Source organism: Apodemus sylvaticus, chromosome 9 (genome assembly GCF_947179515.1).
Source record: "Apodemus sylvaticus chromosome 9, mApoSyl1.1, whole genome shotgun sequence".
NCBI lineage: Eukaryota > Metazoa > Chordata > Mammalia > Rodentia > Muridae > Apodemus > Apodemus sylvaticus.
In genome coordinates, this window is record NC_067480.1 from 11343492 (window position 1) to 11360418 (window position 16927).

Below are 16927 nucleotides of genomic sequence, written 5' to 3' on the forward strand. Positions count from 1 at the left end.
TCAGTCCTCTTTGATAGCTGACACCATGATATTAAATCGTAATTCAGTGATGACATTCCTAAGGGGATGAAGATACAATGCGTAAGTATTCCACTTGTTGAAGATCTCAATGAATTCAGGGATAGAGTTGGGAGAAACCAGGAGAAGGAAGTGCTTTTGACTCCCAAGGGTTTCTCTGTCAAGTACCAGATGCTCTAAGCTGACTTTTAGCAAGGGCTGGATGGCTGTCAACTTCAGGGTAGAGCCCTGTACCAAACCCAAAGACAAGAGTGAGGTGCAGTTGCCTTTCACCTGGCCAGGAGGCGCTATGCTCTCTGACAATCACAGGGAGGTGCGGCACTAAGAGATACAGCCTAGATTAAGCTCAGAAGCCTCCTATTTGCCTGGCGCTTGAAGCTGTAGATCATGTCTATGAGTCAAGCAGAACGATGTTTATGCTTACTGTGGAAATGGACCTGCGTTCTGATACTCCTGCCAAGAAAAGTTAGCTGCGAAACACATGTAACATACCTAGATATATGGAAGAGTATTATTTCTAAATGTCCATTTAAATGGTAGAGGAGGCCTCCCAGATGTTACCAATTTTGATGGAAATGAGATCAAGTAAACCTTTTTGAATTTATGAGCCGATGAGCCCAACGCTTAAGACATTTATTTGTTTTATTGTCAGAGAAAATTCAACTGTTTAGTTGAAGTAAGTAGGATGTTTGGCGTTTCCTTTGCATCGCAAGAGAGAATACAGCTTGTTAATTGAATAGCTGCTCCGGATTGGGGGAGTTGAGACAATTTTAAAGTGGGGCTAGGATGAGCACTGGTGGAGGCCAATTTGAATTGGACCAGTGCTTGTCTCAACGTTCACTGTGTCCACTCATCCACTCAGCCCGCCGTGATTGTATTCACCTTCGGCGTTTGTTCTACAGACCAAAGAGAGATGGGTGAAGGAGGAAATACAGAGCGTGCTATACAAATTGTTAGGTAGCGTGAGGTCATACTGGAGGGGGGGGCTCTAATGCAATTGTGTTCTTATAAAGGTGATGAAAGGCACAAAGAGGACAGGTGACCTGTGGAGGAGGAAATAAGAGTTGGAGGTATCATCAAAGGGGGGCAGGGATAAGATGGGTGAACCACGGTGCTAGAAATCAGCTTGCAGGTCGGAGTTTAAAGCGCATGTGCGGGAGCTTGAGGCGCAGTATTGAGAGCACATGGGACTAAGCATTTGTAAAAGGAAGTTGTTACTAAAGGTCTCGGTCTCCATTCCAGCAGGGGAGGTGCTCAACAGAGAACTAATTGGTGGGAAAGTCTTTGGAGGGCCAGTGAGAGAGGGCTCTTGGTCTCAGTGAGAGAAGATGTACCTAATCTTCCAGAGACTTGAGGCCCCAGGGAGTGGAGAGGCCTGGTAGGGTGTGGGGCTGAGGACATCCTTTTGGAGATGGCAGAGGAGGAATGGGATAAGGAATTGTTGGAGAGCAGACCAGGAGGGAGGTAATGACTGGACTGTAAAAAAATAAAAAATAAAAAAATTAAAGAATAATATTAAAAAACAAATTAAAAATAGAAAAGGATCAAACTAAAAAAAAATTGTAAGTGATTTATCAAGTGTTTTTTTCTTGGCTGCTCTTAGGGGATCACACCTTGGGAGTCCATGAAATGTATGAATTTCAATAAGGAATCATACTTCTGTTAATTATTTAAAAAAATATCAAATGGTCACCAAGTCTTTAAGTCTTTATTGTCTTCTCTAGGTCTAGTTTCAAAGTTTCTCCCTGAGATCTTTTGTGTTTTCATAAGATAAGCGATACAGTTGTATATTACATTCTATATAATATTTATTATACATGCATATATATGTACTGAGAAGAAGCTTTTGAGTGTGAAAATGAGATGTTGAGAGAGAAGAAAGGAAGAATGTATTAGTTTCCCACACTTGCTATATCAAATTACCACAAAGAAAATGGCTTCATATAGGAAAAGTTTATTCTTCTAGGGTTCTGGAGACTAGAAGTCTGGGATCAAAGGATTGGCAGAGCTACTCTCTCGGCAAGCGCTCCAGGCCACAGTCCTTCCACGCCTATTACAGCTTCTCCTTGCCATGGGAGAACACACCTTGTTTCCTGGGGATTTGACTCCAACCTTGGCCTGTCTCCACACAGTCACCTTTCCATGTCTTTCTTCCTTTCAGGAAGGACAGCAGAAACGCTGAACGAAAGCGACCAGCCCCTCCAAATCCGGTGTGCACTGCTTTATTTTATCCTCATTTGACTAGCTCTCTGAGAGGACGCTATCTGCCTTCCACCTCAAGCTCCTCTTCGCTCTGCCTACTTCCGGTGGCCGTCCAGCCTTATTTCCTCTGCTCTGTTTATAACCCAGCAAGTCCCATTTCTGCCTCCGTGAATCTAACTAGCTAGGTCTGTCACCACCCTGTTTCAGATAAAGCCACATCCTCTGGCCCTGAGGTTTCAGACATGTACAATTCATTTAAGTGGGTGTAAACCAACCGGCCACGAAGAACTATTTCATTTCGCTTGTTCCCTTGCTTCGAGGTTATACAAGGCCTTGTAAAGTCACACCATGTAGAACAACGCTTTTGCTTTCCCAGACCAAAGCAACCAAGACTCACTTCACATCGCTGTTACCTGTCATTTGAAAAGAGAAGTTGGAAAGGTTGGTGAAAATCCTCACCGGATCTCGCTCGTTTCATTCATCTGGTGATCGCAGTCAGACTCAAACACTGAGACTGAAGGCCAAGGAACATTAAGGAAGAAAACAATTTTGGTAGATACTGTGACATCAATTTGAAAACTGAAAATAAAATAAATTCTAATACTAATTGGTCGTTAATGCTAATGTCCTCCAGATAGCCCAGAGGCTGCCATTTAATGCTATAAAGTTACAGAGAATGAGTTTGGCCAGCTATTTTTATCAAAGTCTCAAACATTTCTCTCTAGACAAAGAGCCCGTGGGAAAGCAGTCTTCTGATCTAAATTCCCTTTGCTTGGTTGGAGATGTGGATTCACTATTCATTAGTTTAATGACCTTGGGTAAATAAGGCCATTAATCTTTGAATTTTTTGGTACATTTGTAAAATAGGAATAATAGTAAATTAACCATTAATTTAATAGGGCATTTTCATATAAAAGCTTTTTATATCCTGTAATGTTATAGACATCAGAGTAAGACCTTATTTATGGGTGGTGTTTTCCTGGAGCCTGTGTTTAACAGGCATGGCAGCTATGAGCCTAGTCTCTGACTCCAACTGAATCTGCTTGAGTTTCAGCTCATCTGCTTTCTCAGGAGTAACCTTCACCTCAGTGTGCTTCTGTTTCCTTGTATGTAAAGCGAGGATAATAGTATTTACTTTCTAGGTTGTTAAGAGGATTAGACAGCCAATAAACCCGAAGCAATTAGGATAGAACCTGACACATAGTAAACACTCAATAAACATAAACTGAGGTTGCTATTATGATTTCTATAAAATCTGGCATTCAGGTCACCCCCAGTGAATTCTCAGGATATACAATATTTAGAAGATGGTAAAATTGGTTCCAGACATACGGATGTAAATTTATTTATGCAGCATAGCTGGAGTCAGTCACACATGCACACATGCATACACACAGACACTCGTCCACACTGGGAATCTGGTAGTGATGAAAGTTCAAGTGTTTGTATTAACAGGGAATGAAAGAGGGGGCCCAACAAAGTTCACACTGAATTTAACAAGGGTGAGGGTAGCCATGGCAAGGAGGACTTGAGGAAAGGCAAGGGATGTTTAAAACATTCACTGTCACAAGAAACTAAGAGACTAAAGGACAGAAAAAAAAAAAACATTGTAGGGCTATTTTTAGCTTAGCTTAGATGAAAAGCTTCCAGTTTGTGGTTGAACCAATCATTTTTATGCTGGAGCCCACTAGCTGGATTCAACAGGAGTCTTCTGGCACTTTTACAATTGGCAAAGGCGGGAAGGGGATATGTTACTGAAGAGCATAATGAGATGGTCATATGGTATTTGTGACCAAGCTTTTGGCTTTAGAGACTGAGACCCTAAAAGACACTTAATCTATTAATTAATTTATTAATCTAATTGAATTTAGGAGTTAATAATAATTTCATTACTCAAAAGTACAATATATTTACTTATTGGGTTTTTTTTTTTGAGACAGTATCTTGCTATGAAACTCAACTGGCTCAAACTCTCTCTCTCTCTCTCTCTCTCTCTCTCTCTCTCTCTCTCTCTCCTTTCTATACCTCTTGAGTGCTATGGTTGAAGGCAGGTGGCACCATGTTTAGACCAGGAATTCTAATGACATAATAAAGAGTCGTGTAAGTAGGACATCTTTCTCTGTTCATGGCATGAAACCAACCGAAGCTAGTGTATAATGAGGAGAAACGAAACAATTATCTTACTCGGGCCACTGGTTTTTCTTGTCTTCGTGCTCACCTATTTTCTGTTGCATCCTTTCTCCCATCCTGATGGAGCAAAAGAGCTGATGTGGCTCCAGGCCTTCACCACCTCAGAATTAAGTCAGTGTTCACAGTAACCAATTCAGCTCCTCATACAGGCCCACACTGCACTGCATTTTGTTCAGAAGTTACCCTTAAAACAACTCTAGTGGTCCAGTAAAGACTTACCCTGAATCCTTGGGTGATGAGTTCAGAGTACTTTACAGTCCAAGATTTGGGGAGGGTAGAGGAGCAAACACAATCTGAGGACTATTCCTTGAAGAAGGAAGACTGGACAAGCCCTAAAACCCTGCTATAAGGCCTAATGCATCTTGCATAATTGCCTGAAATATCTTGAGAATGGTTCTGTGCTGCACTAATCATGTGAACGCTACTTAGAGTAGAAGTGTAGGCTTCAGTGAGTTCTGGGAGATGCGATTTGAGCAACAGCAGCTATGTTCTGATAAATGTCAGGGGTCTAGAGATCCCCTTGTGCCTCTTTCGATGAGGCTGAGATTGAGGGTATGAACACCTTTGTTCTTTACTTCCTAGCATGTATTCAAGTGAGTCAAAGAATTGAGGGGAGACTTCAGATTATTCTCTATAAAGGCTTCATATCTAAAAAGTGACTGAAGTGTCTCAGTTGTTCTTTTCATATCACTATGATAGAGGCATATGTTTAAAATCCCCTTTAATTAGCTTAGAATTTTAAAATGGCTTTCATCTTTAACATAGTCGTATTTTAAGATTTTTTTGTCATAGTGGTAAAATAATTTGAGGTGGGTATTATCCTGAGACCCTATTCCTAGCTAAGAAGCTATAGATTGTAGAAGTTGCCACTGGGGTTGCCCAGGGCTGGTAGATGACTCCACACTATTGTGTATATGAGGAGCACTAAGTGGATTTAATAGTTACAAAATTAAAATGAAAAGGGGGACCTGACCCAGCCAGGAAAGCAGGCAGGCTAACTGTAGACCTTTGCCTCTGCCTTCTCTGCTCCAATCTTCTCTACTCCAAATCCAATCCCCAGCCTCATCTCCAATTCTGCAGCAGATGACCTGCTGAAGACTCCCTTCTTGCTTTGTTCCAATCTCAGTGTATTTCTAGCTTCCTTCCCCCAAATCATTGCTCTATGCTAGCCCCTAACTGCAGTAGGCATTTCCTGGGAAGTCACAGGCCACTCCGGCCAGCTAAGCAGGAAGGCTAACTACAAGTCCCCACCTCTTCCTCCATTCTTCCAAGTCCAGTTCTGCAGGGCCATTCCCAGTTCTATGACAGACCACCCACTTTGATCTCTCCTCACTCTCTGGCCACATTCCTGATAGAGTAGGCTGATCTTGGTGGAATACCCTGCTTTCCTCCCTCCTATGGAGGCCCTCAGTACCTCATAGCTTATCCTCATTCTTAAGTTTCAGTTCTCAATACCTAGAAACACATTTTACATGGAACCCTCCCAGTGGCCACATCTAGCAGGATATCAGAAGCATTCCTACAAGGCAACACACAATCATCACACCTTTCTAAGAATGAGAGAGGGCAACAGAAACCAAGGAACAAAAATGCCCACTCAGTAAGTTCAAGACCAGCTATCAGCTCAGCGCCTAGAATACAATAGTCTCAAACCCAGATGCCTAGAAACAAGACAAAAACATGATTAGTAACAGAACAACATGTCTTTTCCAGAGCCCAGCCACACTAGCATAGTGGGCCTTGAGTATTGCAGCATAGCTGAAATACAAGAAGAAAAACTTAAAACAGCCTTCATGCATATGATAGTGGTCCTTAAGGAAGAAATGAATACATCCCTTAAAGAAGTCTACAGAAACACAAAGTAGCTAGCTGTACAAGGAAATAAATAAAACAGTACAAGGCCTGAATGTAGAAGTGATGAAGAAAACCCAAACTGAGGGAAATCTGATAATGAAAAATTTAGGAATCCAAACAGGAACCTCAGAGGCAAGTCTCATTAACAGAGTACAAGAGCAGGAAGAGTGTGAGGCACAGAAGACATGTTAGAAGAAGTAGATGCCCTAGTTTAAAAAAAAATGCTAAATGTAAAAATTCCCTGTCCCAAAACATCTAGGAAATCTGGGACACTATGAAAAAAAAAAAACCCAAATAATAGACTAATAGGAATCAAGAAAGGAAATGACACCCAGGTTAAAGGCACAGAAAATAATTTCAACAAAATCAGAAAATTTTCCTAATCTGAAGGAAGAGGTGCTTATCAAAGTACAAGAAGTATATTGAATACCAAATAGATTGGACCAGAAAAGAAAGTCCCATCAGCACATAATAATCAAAATACTAAATATATAACCATTTAAATATCTAACAAAACAAACTTCAAACGAAAACTAATTAAAAGAGATGGGGAAGGACACTACATACTCATCAAAGGAAAAATCCACCAAGATGACATCTCTATCTGAACATCTCTGGCCCAAATGCAAGGACATCTGCGTTTGTAAAACAGACATGACTACAGCTTAAGTCAGTGTGGTATTGAAGTCTCCCATTATCAATGTGTGAGGGTCAATGTGCAATTTAAACTGTAGCAGTGTTCCTTTTACAAAAGTGGATGCCCTTTATTATAAGAGTTGTCATGGTCATAGTGTCTCTTCAAAGAAATATCAATCCTAATGAAAACAGCTTGCTCTTCAGTTGCAGGCATTGTTTGTATTTTATTTAAGATAATTTCATTCAATGTATATAATCATATTCAACCCCTAATCACCAACTTTTGCTATAGAATGATAGAGATATATATTATGACTCTAAGAGAGAGCACAGTGAGGAAATACTAGACTAAAGCAAGACTGAAAGCTAACTGGGCAGACTTCAAACTCTGCATCTCCATGTCTGATGTCAAAGTGCTCTTTAGATCTCCAGCCCCTTTCATCTTTGTTAACTGCAACACACTTTTTTCTTTTGGGCAGGTTCAACTCCTTGTTAGCAGCTCTCCTCGGCAGGTATCCAATGGCTTTGGCATCTCCAACATTTTGGGGTCTCCAAAGCAATCCATGCTTCACCTTCACAGTTTTATACCATACCCTCTTTAGGCCTCCATGCAGAGACACCCCTGACACATGATTGATCTCACCAGCTTTCCTTAGTCATAAAGGGAGACTCCATAACTTTTTTCTTATAGCCTTGATTCTAAAACCAGAACCACATGGCTGAAACTGCCAAGTTCTGCTGCTTGCTCAGGCTGGAACATACCCAACCCTCCCACCCTCCCACCGCCCCCCCCACCCCCATTCAATTACATACATCTTCATCAGTTTTCTGTTTTTTATGGTTTTCTTAACTATCTAAGCTTGGCTGTCCTGTAGACCTGGCTGGCTTCACACTTAGTGATCTGCAGGCTTCTGCTTTCAGAGTACTAGAATTAAAGATGTGAACTACCAGACCTGGACCTAAGCTTTTCTTTAATTCCTTTTTACAAGTTGGAAGCATAGATGGATGGGGTCTTGCCCTGAGGTCACCACTCCCTTTATTCCACTCAGCATTAGACTCTTCTTTAATCTGTTTATCTCCCTGAGCACAGGATTTTACCATCCCACCTCCTGCTGCTCTTTTCTCCTCCAATTATATATGATGTTTTTATTTCTTGCCCACCTTGCACCTTTCCATTATAAGTCTGCATAAGCATGAACATTAATAATGATGCTGCATAGCCCATGGTAGGCTGTTTTGAGATTTCCTTTGCCAAAGCAATTGATCTAAAACTTGTCAATTTAACCTTAGGCAGATTTTTTTGGACAAGGGTAGAAAGCGGCCACATTTTTTTTTACCAAAATATCGGAAACACTCTCTAGGCCACATACTAATATTCTTCTCCTTTGAAATCTCTTGGCCCCCCACAGTATCAATCACCAATAGCACCACCGTCTAAAGCATTCCATTGCTTATCTAAGACCACATTTCTCCAAACAAAAACATGGTCAGGTCTATCACAGCAATACTCCACTCCTAGTTACAACTTCTGTCTTAGCTGGGATTTCTATTGCTATGAAGAAACCCCATGACTATGTCAACTCTTACAAAACATTTTATTGGGGCTGATTTATAGCATGGTGGCATGCAGACAGAAATGGTGATAGAGAAGGAGCTGTGAGATCTACATCTTGCTCCACATGCAACAGGAAGTGAATGTGATACATTTCCTCCATAGATACTCTCCTACAAGGCCATTCCTACTTCAACAAGGTCACACATCCCAATAGTGCCATTCCCTATGGACCTATGGAGGCCATTCTTATTCAAACCACCTTACCCACTCTCAACAAGGGCAGGTCATCTTGACCAAAACTAAACAGAAATACTCGAGCTAACAGATGTTATAAACCGAAAGAGCCTAGAATATATTTACATCACATTTCATCCAAACACAAAAGGATATAGCTCTTCTCCATACCTCAGGAAACTTTATCCAAAATTGATCAAATACTAGAACACAAAGAATGTCTCAGTAAATATAAGAAAACTGAAATAACTCCTCACATCCTCTCAAATCACTATGGGTTAACGCTGGATATCAACAATAACAGAAAAAACACCAGAAAGCTTACAAACCCATAGAAACTGAACAACTCTCTACCGAATGAAAAATAGGTCAAGACTTGAGTAAAGAAATTAAAGATTTCCTAGAATGAAAATGAACACTTATCGTATTCAAACATATGGGGCACAGTGAAAGAGGTGCTAAGAGGTTCATAGAATTAAGTACCTACATTAAAAAAAAAAACAGACAGATCTCATGCTAGCACACCTGGACATTCTAGAACAAAAAGAAGTACATACATATAAGAGGAGTAGACAGTAAGAACTAATCAAATTTAAGGGTGAAATAAATAAAATAGAAATAAAGAGAACAATACAAAGATTCAGTGAAACAAAGAGTTGAGTTTTTGGGAAAACCAACAAGACAAAGCTTTATCTAAACTAACTGAAAGACACAGAGAGAATATTCAAACTAACAAAATCAGAAATGAAAAGAGGGACATACCTATAGACAATAAGGTAATTCAGAGATTCAGAAGGATATACTTAAAAACCTATATGCCAACAAGTTGGAAACTCTAAAGGAAATTAGTAATTTTCTTAATAAGTACTGCTCACCAAAGCTAAATCAAGATTAGATACACAATTTAAATTTAGAAAAAAATGAACTCAAGGCCAGATGGTTTTATGGCAGAATTTTATCAGACTTTCAAAGAAGTGTCAACATCAATATTCCTCAAATTATTCTATAACATAGAAACAAAAGGGACATTGGCTCATTTTGAGGTCACATTTACTCTGATACCCAAAGCATATAAGACTCAACAATGAAAGAGAATTATAGACAAATTCCCCTTATGAGCATAGATGCAAAAATACTTAATAAAATGCTTGCAAACCAAATCCAAGAATTCATCAAGAAAGATCATCCACCATGATCAAGTAGGCTTCATCCCAGAGATGCAGGCATGGTTCAATATATCAAAATCAGTAAATGGAATCTACCATATAAACAAACTGGAAAAAAAAAAGTGTGATCATCTCATTAGAGGTAGAAAGGCCTTTGACAAAATTCAATACTCTTCATGATAAAGGTCCAGGAGAAATTATGGATTCAAGGGAAATACCTCAAGATAATGATAAGGAAGGCAGTTTAGAATAAATCCATAGCCAATATCAACTAAAATGGAGAAAAACTTAATCAATTCCACTGAAACCAGAAACAAGACAAAGGTGTTCACTCTCCCCATATCTATTAAGTTTAGAATTTCAACTCTGGAGTAATAAGACAGTTGAAGATGACCAAGTGAATATAAATTGGAAAGAAAGAAGTAAAAAAATCTTTATTTACAGATAATATGACAGGACATATGGGTATAAAAACCATACTGGGGAATTTCTACAGCTGATAGACACTTTCAGCAAAGTAGTTGGGTACAAAATTAATTTAAAAAATCAGTATCACTCCTATATACTAATGACAAATGGACTGAGAAAGAAATTAGGGATATAAAGCCTTTAATAATAGTCTCAATATAAAATATCTTGTGGTTAACTCTAATCAAGCAAGTGAAAGATTTGTATGATAAAAAGAAACTGAGGGAGATATCAGAACATGGAAAGATCTCTCCCATGCTCATGGATCAGTAGGATTAACATAGTAAAGACAGGCATTCTAACAAAAGCAATATATAGAGTGCATGCAATCCCCATCTGAATTTCAAAACAATTCTTCACAAATCTCGAAAGGACAATGTTTAGCTTCACATGGAAACACACACACAAAAAAAAAATCTAGAAGAGCTAAAACAAACCTGAATAATCAAATAGCTCCTGGTTGTATTATTATCCTTGATTTCAATTTGCCCTACAGAGCTTTAGTAGTAAAAACAGCATGATAACATCATAAAAATAGACACATTAATCAATGCAAAGTTTTGAAGACACAGATATAAATATAAACATCTATTGTCTTAGTGTTCTATGGTAGTAAAGAGACCCAGGAGCATGGACATTCTTATAAAAGAAAGCATGGAATTGGGGTTTGCTTCTAACTTTCAGAAGCTTATTCCATTACCATGGGGATGGGGTGGGGAACATGACAGGGAGCATGGTGACATACAGGCAGACATGGGAGCTGAGAATTCTAAACTGGATCCACAGGTAACAGGAAGACAGAAACTGGGCCTGGCATTTGAAATTCCAAAGTGTGTCATTCCTAGTGACACACTTCTTACAACAAGGCCACATCGACTCCAACAAAGCCATATCTCCTAATCAGTCAAGTGGTGCTACTCCCTGATGACAAAGTATTCAAATATTTGAACCTAAATAGGCCACTCCTATTCCAATCACCACATCAATGGACACATAATTTCTGATAAAGAAGCTAGCCAAACACACATTGGGAAAAAAAAGCATCTTCAACTAGTGGTGCCTGTCAATTTGGACTGCTGCATATAGAAAACTCCAAATAGATCCATATGTATCACCCTGCACAAAACTCAACTCCAGGTGAATCAAAGACCTCAACATAAAACTAGACATACTGAATCTGATAGAAGAGAAATTGGGACTAGTTTTGAACTCCTTGGCATTGGAAAAGACATTCTGAATAGAACACTGCTAGCAGAGACACTGACATCCACAGTTAATAAACAGGACCTCCTCCAATAGAGGGATATCCATATATATCCAATATAATGTCAAAATATATAAAGAACTCATATGCATATACACATATGTGTATAAAAAATAACCCAATTTAAAAGAGGTTGCAAATCTAAATATTGAATCCTTAAAAAAGGAAATTCAATTGTCTGAGAAACTCTTAAGGGAATGTTCAATATCCTTGGCCATCAGGAAAATGCAAATCATAATCTTTGAAGTTTCATCTAATATTCATCGAAATGATTAAGAGCAATAAAACAAGTGACAGGTCATACCGGTGAGGGTGTGGAGTAAGGGGAACAGGCACCCACGGCTGGTGGTACTGCAAACTTGGTCAGCCACTATAGAAATTAGTGTGGCATCTTCCTTAAGAAGGTGGGAATTTACTTATCTAAAGATACAGCTTTACCACTCCTGAGCATATTCCCAAAGGATGCTCCATCCTATCGCAGTGACACTTACTCAACAAAGTCATTGGGCTCTACTCATAACAGTGAGCAACTGGAAACAACCTAGATGTCCCTTGATAAACAAATGGACAAAGAAAATGTGATACATTTATACAATGGAATATTACTCAGATGTTAAAAAAGGAAATAAAACTATGAAATTTGCATGTAAATGTGTAGAAGTAGAAAAGAGCCATCCCGAGTGAGGTAACTCAGGCCCAGACAGACAAGTATGGTGTGTGTGTTCTCATAGGTGGGTATTAGCTATTAAATCAAGGATAACTAAGAATTTGCAGAACTATGCAGGTTACGTATAGAATAATGAATCATGGCATACAGATACATCTCCCTAGGAAAGAAAAACAGTCATGGATTGATGGGTAGGGCTAGAGTGGGAGGATCAAGTGGAGAGGAGGAGGAGGAGGAAGAAAAGGAGGAGGGCAATGGGGATGAGGGACAGAATATAGAGAAGAACAGCTAAAATTAAAGCCATTTGAGGGGTTTTTGGGAAAACCTTCATATATATATATATTTCATTCCTGATCTAATGAAATCACCAAGAGATAGAGGAGACTGAGCCCAACTGGCAATCTCTTGTCACCAAATGAAGCTTTCAGTAAAGAGATTGGGGGGTCAAATGGGAATTCCCAAACAATCCAGACTGTTGCCAAGGCCGTAGTTTGCTCTCCACAAACTGACAGCATAGCCCTATTGCTGACGGCAACATCTACACATCTTATTGAACATAGAGAAACCAAACTGGTGCATACACAGAATCTTAACTCTTATCTTCTTGTAGAAACATACTTATTTTCTAGTGAGAGACAGAAAAGAGTGGATCTTGAGTGGTGAGAAGCTGGGCGTAGTAGAGGTAGGGGAACCAGAACCAGGATGTATTGTATGAGAAAGAATAATCTATTTTAAATAAAACATGAAGCCATGAGTCAGAAAGAAGGGAGATGTGTTGGGTAGGAGCCATAATGCTTTGGAGGGAGGGAGGAGGGTAAATTTGATCAAGATACTTGCAAGAAGTTTTCATAGAACAAATAGAAAAACGAATAATATTCCTAAAAAGGAATATTTATGATGACTTAAGTAAAACACTATTATATAGCGATATTTATACATACATACTAATGGACACTCACCTTAGTGACAATGAGATTCTTGAAAAGTAACGTAATTTTTTTTTCTTTTTTAACTTTTTATTGATTCTTTGTGAGTGTCACATCATGCACCTCAGACCCCCTCATCTCCCCATCCCATAGTGGGAGCTGTAGTGTCATAGTGTGTTCCACACTATACCGTTTTATCCACACATCTTCACTTGCAAATGTTTCCTGCAATGCGTCATTGGTCTGGTTTGAGGCCTCTGGCTTCTCTTCTATTATCAGTACTGCAGTCTCCCTGGGAGTCCTCTCGGACATCCTGTTGCTCTGTGTCAGGGAGATCCCACAGCTTCAGTTCTTCCTGACAAGCCCCTTCAGGTGCTCTAGCCACTCATAGATGAGGTAGATGCTGAGGTGGGCCCACTCGATGCCCTGTGCCTGATCCTGGGTGGTAGCTGAGTTGGTCAGATCACCAGCTCCTTTGTACATAGACCGCCAGGGTGAGCTTTCCAGCACTCTCCTGGCTAGCTTACCCAGTGCTGCAGCTAGCAGGGTGCAGGGCCACCGCCCCTGCTCTCATGCCCTTAGGGCAGCTCACCTGCACCTATGCCACCAGAGCCAGCTCTGCTGTGCTGTCCAGGTGAGGTGCAAGGCCCAGTCTCCCGAGTGCTGCCATCTATGAGAGATGTGGGCAATTCTCCAGAATGCTGTAGCCAGTGAGGGGGCAGGGCCATCTCTGCACAGCCCTTGGATATCAACATGGCCCCAGCCTGACTACCTGCCATTCCTCTCCATCCTCGTATCTCCAGTTCCACCTCTCTTCATAATGCTCAGACTGCTCTGCTTCTCTTTCTCTCACATCTTTCTAGGTCACACTTACACATTCTGTAATGGCTCCTGCTGTGGGTGCAGCTCTGGGCATCTTCCCCAGTTGGAACTTCATGGCATGGCTGTGAATCTTTTCATTTAGTGTTTATTTTATGTGAGGGAGTGTTCTTACTGTATGTGTCTCTGCACTATGTACCTGCAGAGGCCAGAAGAGGGCCTTGGATCACCTGAGACTGGAGTTACAGTCGGTGCTGAGAATTGAATCTGGGTCCTCTGTATGAGTAGCCAGTATACTATATCCCCTCCCTCCATCTTTTCCGTCTTCCCTCCTTCCTCACCTCCCCTCTTCCCCAGATCCTGTGTGCTTCTGTTTCTCCTCAGAAAAGAGCAGGTCTCCCAGTGATGTCACCAAACACGGCATAACAAGATGGAACCAGACTAGGTACAAACCCTCAGGTTAAGACTGGAGACGGCACCCAGGAGGAGAAAAAGAGCCCAAGAGTAGGCAAGAGTCAGCAACCAGTATTCTTAACATCTCAGCTCTATCTTAAGTCACCCCTTTAATCATAAAATAAGTGTTTAAATAATAAGTTAAATTTGCTGCAGCATTCTAAAAACAAACTATCATTTTTTAAAGAGTTTTTTTTTTAATGTGAAAATTACGGTAAGATAATTTTGTCTATTTAAAATTTGTACTACATTTTAATTTATTTTCTGTCCCTATATCTGTATGTTGATGTCTCTGTGTGTCCCTGTGTGTGTGTTTGTGTGTGTGTGTGTGTGTACTTGTGTGCCTGTGCATGTATGTAGCTGTGTCACAGCACATACATAGAGGTCAGAAGATAAGTGATTGTGCTCAAATCTCTTTTTACAATGTGTGGGCAGGTAGTCAGTACTGGCAGTCAGTTCTTTTACCTGGTAAACCATTTTGATAGCCCATCAGTTCTTTCTTGCAAGAAAAAAAAATGACCATCAACATGGAGGGAACCCCCTGCCACCCCAAAAGACTGAAGAAACCAGAACTACATACTACAATGCTGTTATGAGATATTATCACGAGAATTGTCTAAAAACATCACAGTTTACTTGCTATTTTATAGATTAGAAATGTTTTATTGAGTTTTACATATTTATTTGTAAGCATTTGATTCAGTTAAGACCAATTGAAAAGTTATACAATTAAAAGATTTTTAAAAACACCTAGAGGTCTTAAGTTCATTAGATTTTTTTTTAAAAAAACTAATTATCTCAGATTGGGATGGTATTCATCATTTCTTCTTGAGACGAACATGTGGTTCTTATATGCTCTCCAAGGTAGATGCTGTATTGCTCTGTGTTGGAGAACAATAACCACAAGTGTCTGTAATACAATGCCCCTATTACTAGGCTGTTGGCCAATCATCCAGCATTCACTGGCTAGCTCCCCTCTATTGTGCTAACTTGGTGTCTGCATTAGGACAACAGTCTGGTTCACAGCTGACCAGACTAAGGTGGGTGGTGATCCACTAACAGGGCTGGTCTGGTCTAGGCAGCTACTCTAACAAAAAAAAGATGTGTTGTGAGAGTCAGTCTGTTCTTTCACAGAGAGGGGCATGTTCCAGCCCTGTAGTTTATTGTTCTAGTGCAAACAGCCCACGTAGTAGGGGAACTGACCCAACATTGTGTGAAATCAATGGGCCTGTTTCTCCTGAGTGCGCCCAGTCAGAAGCCTGATTGTTGAATTATAGTAGAGGGTCTGGGAGGAAGCAAGGAAGGGCAACATAGACAGTAAAATATTCCTACCACCAGAGGAGATGTTTAAGTATCTACCTCTGCACCAGCTCCTATTTTGAGGAGCCTTCTGTGACCACATGCCTTGACCATTGTGGTCCTTGCCTAGACCCTGGATCTTTTCACAATATACCAACACAAAATGTGATTCCTAGGTACAGAAGATCCAGATCCTAGTCCCTGATACTGTTATATCTGTCCTGATTGGCCAGTGCTGTGTGCTGTTAGTTCCGTATCTATAGAATTTCCCCCAAACAGCTAGGAAACCTCATGATGTGAAGAGCAAAATAAAAACAGTCAAATAGAGTAGTATGTCCCTAGTGTATAGACAAGTGACCTTCAAGAGAAGTCAGGTCCCCAGGAGAAGTCAGGTCCGGAAGGAGAGCCTCATTACCGCTCCTGAAGCCATTTGTCCTTCCTTATTATTCACTCCTCCACAGTTGGAATTGGTTCTGTTTACAATTCTTTGTAGGGTTCAGAGCAGTTGCTCTACAGTTCCATGACAGAGCATTTCTGCTAATGAGCATATGCCGGAAATGTGTGGGCAGAATGGTAACAGCCCACCCACTTTCCAGCTTATTTTAGATGATGCAAACATGAGAAAATGAAAATTAATTAATGAACAAATCAAGTAAAGTGCCAAGTATCCTAAATTAGGGACTTCTATTTATCTTTTCTCCTCCCCACTTCATCTAGAGTCTTTTATAAGCTTGAATTGTGTCTTTATTAAAGTGCCTCTCATGCTCTGGAAATAAAACCCTCACCTGTTGTTATGACCTACATTGTTTTCCACAACCTGGCCAGGGATCAGGACAGGAACAGGCCAGTGTTGCCTCCAGTCTGACCTCGCGCTGCTCTCTGCCTCTCACTGTGCAGATCTTGCCCTGAGTTGCTCGCAGGTTCCTTGATTCATGAGCTTTTATACATACTGGTCCTGAAGTTGCAAACACAGGCCTTCCTCTCCATCATTCAGTTCTTATTCCATCTTCTCCCTAGAGATGTTCTTGATGGTCCTGCATGTGTTGTTCTTACAGGCACTGTTTCATCTGTGTGTCTAGTCGCTATTTGAAACTACAACTTTTTGATTGTCTTATTTACTCAAAATGCATGTTATGAAAGGCGAGGACTTCTGCTGGCTGTCCACCTTATAACTCA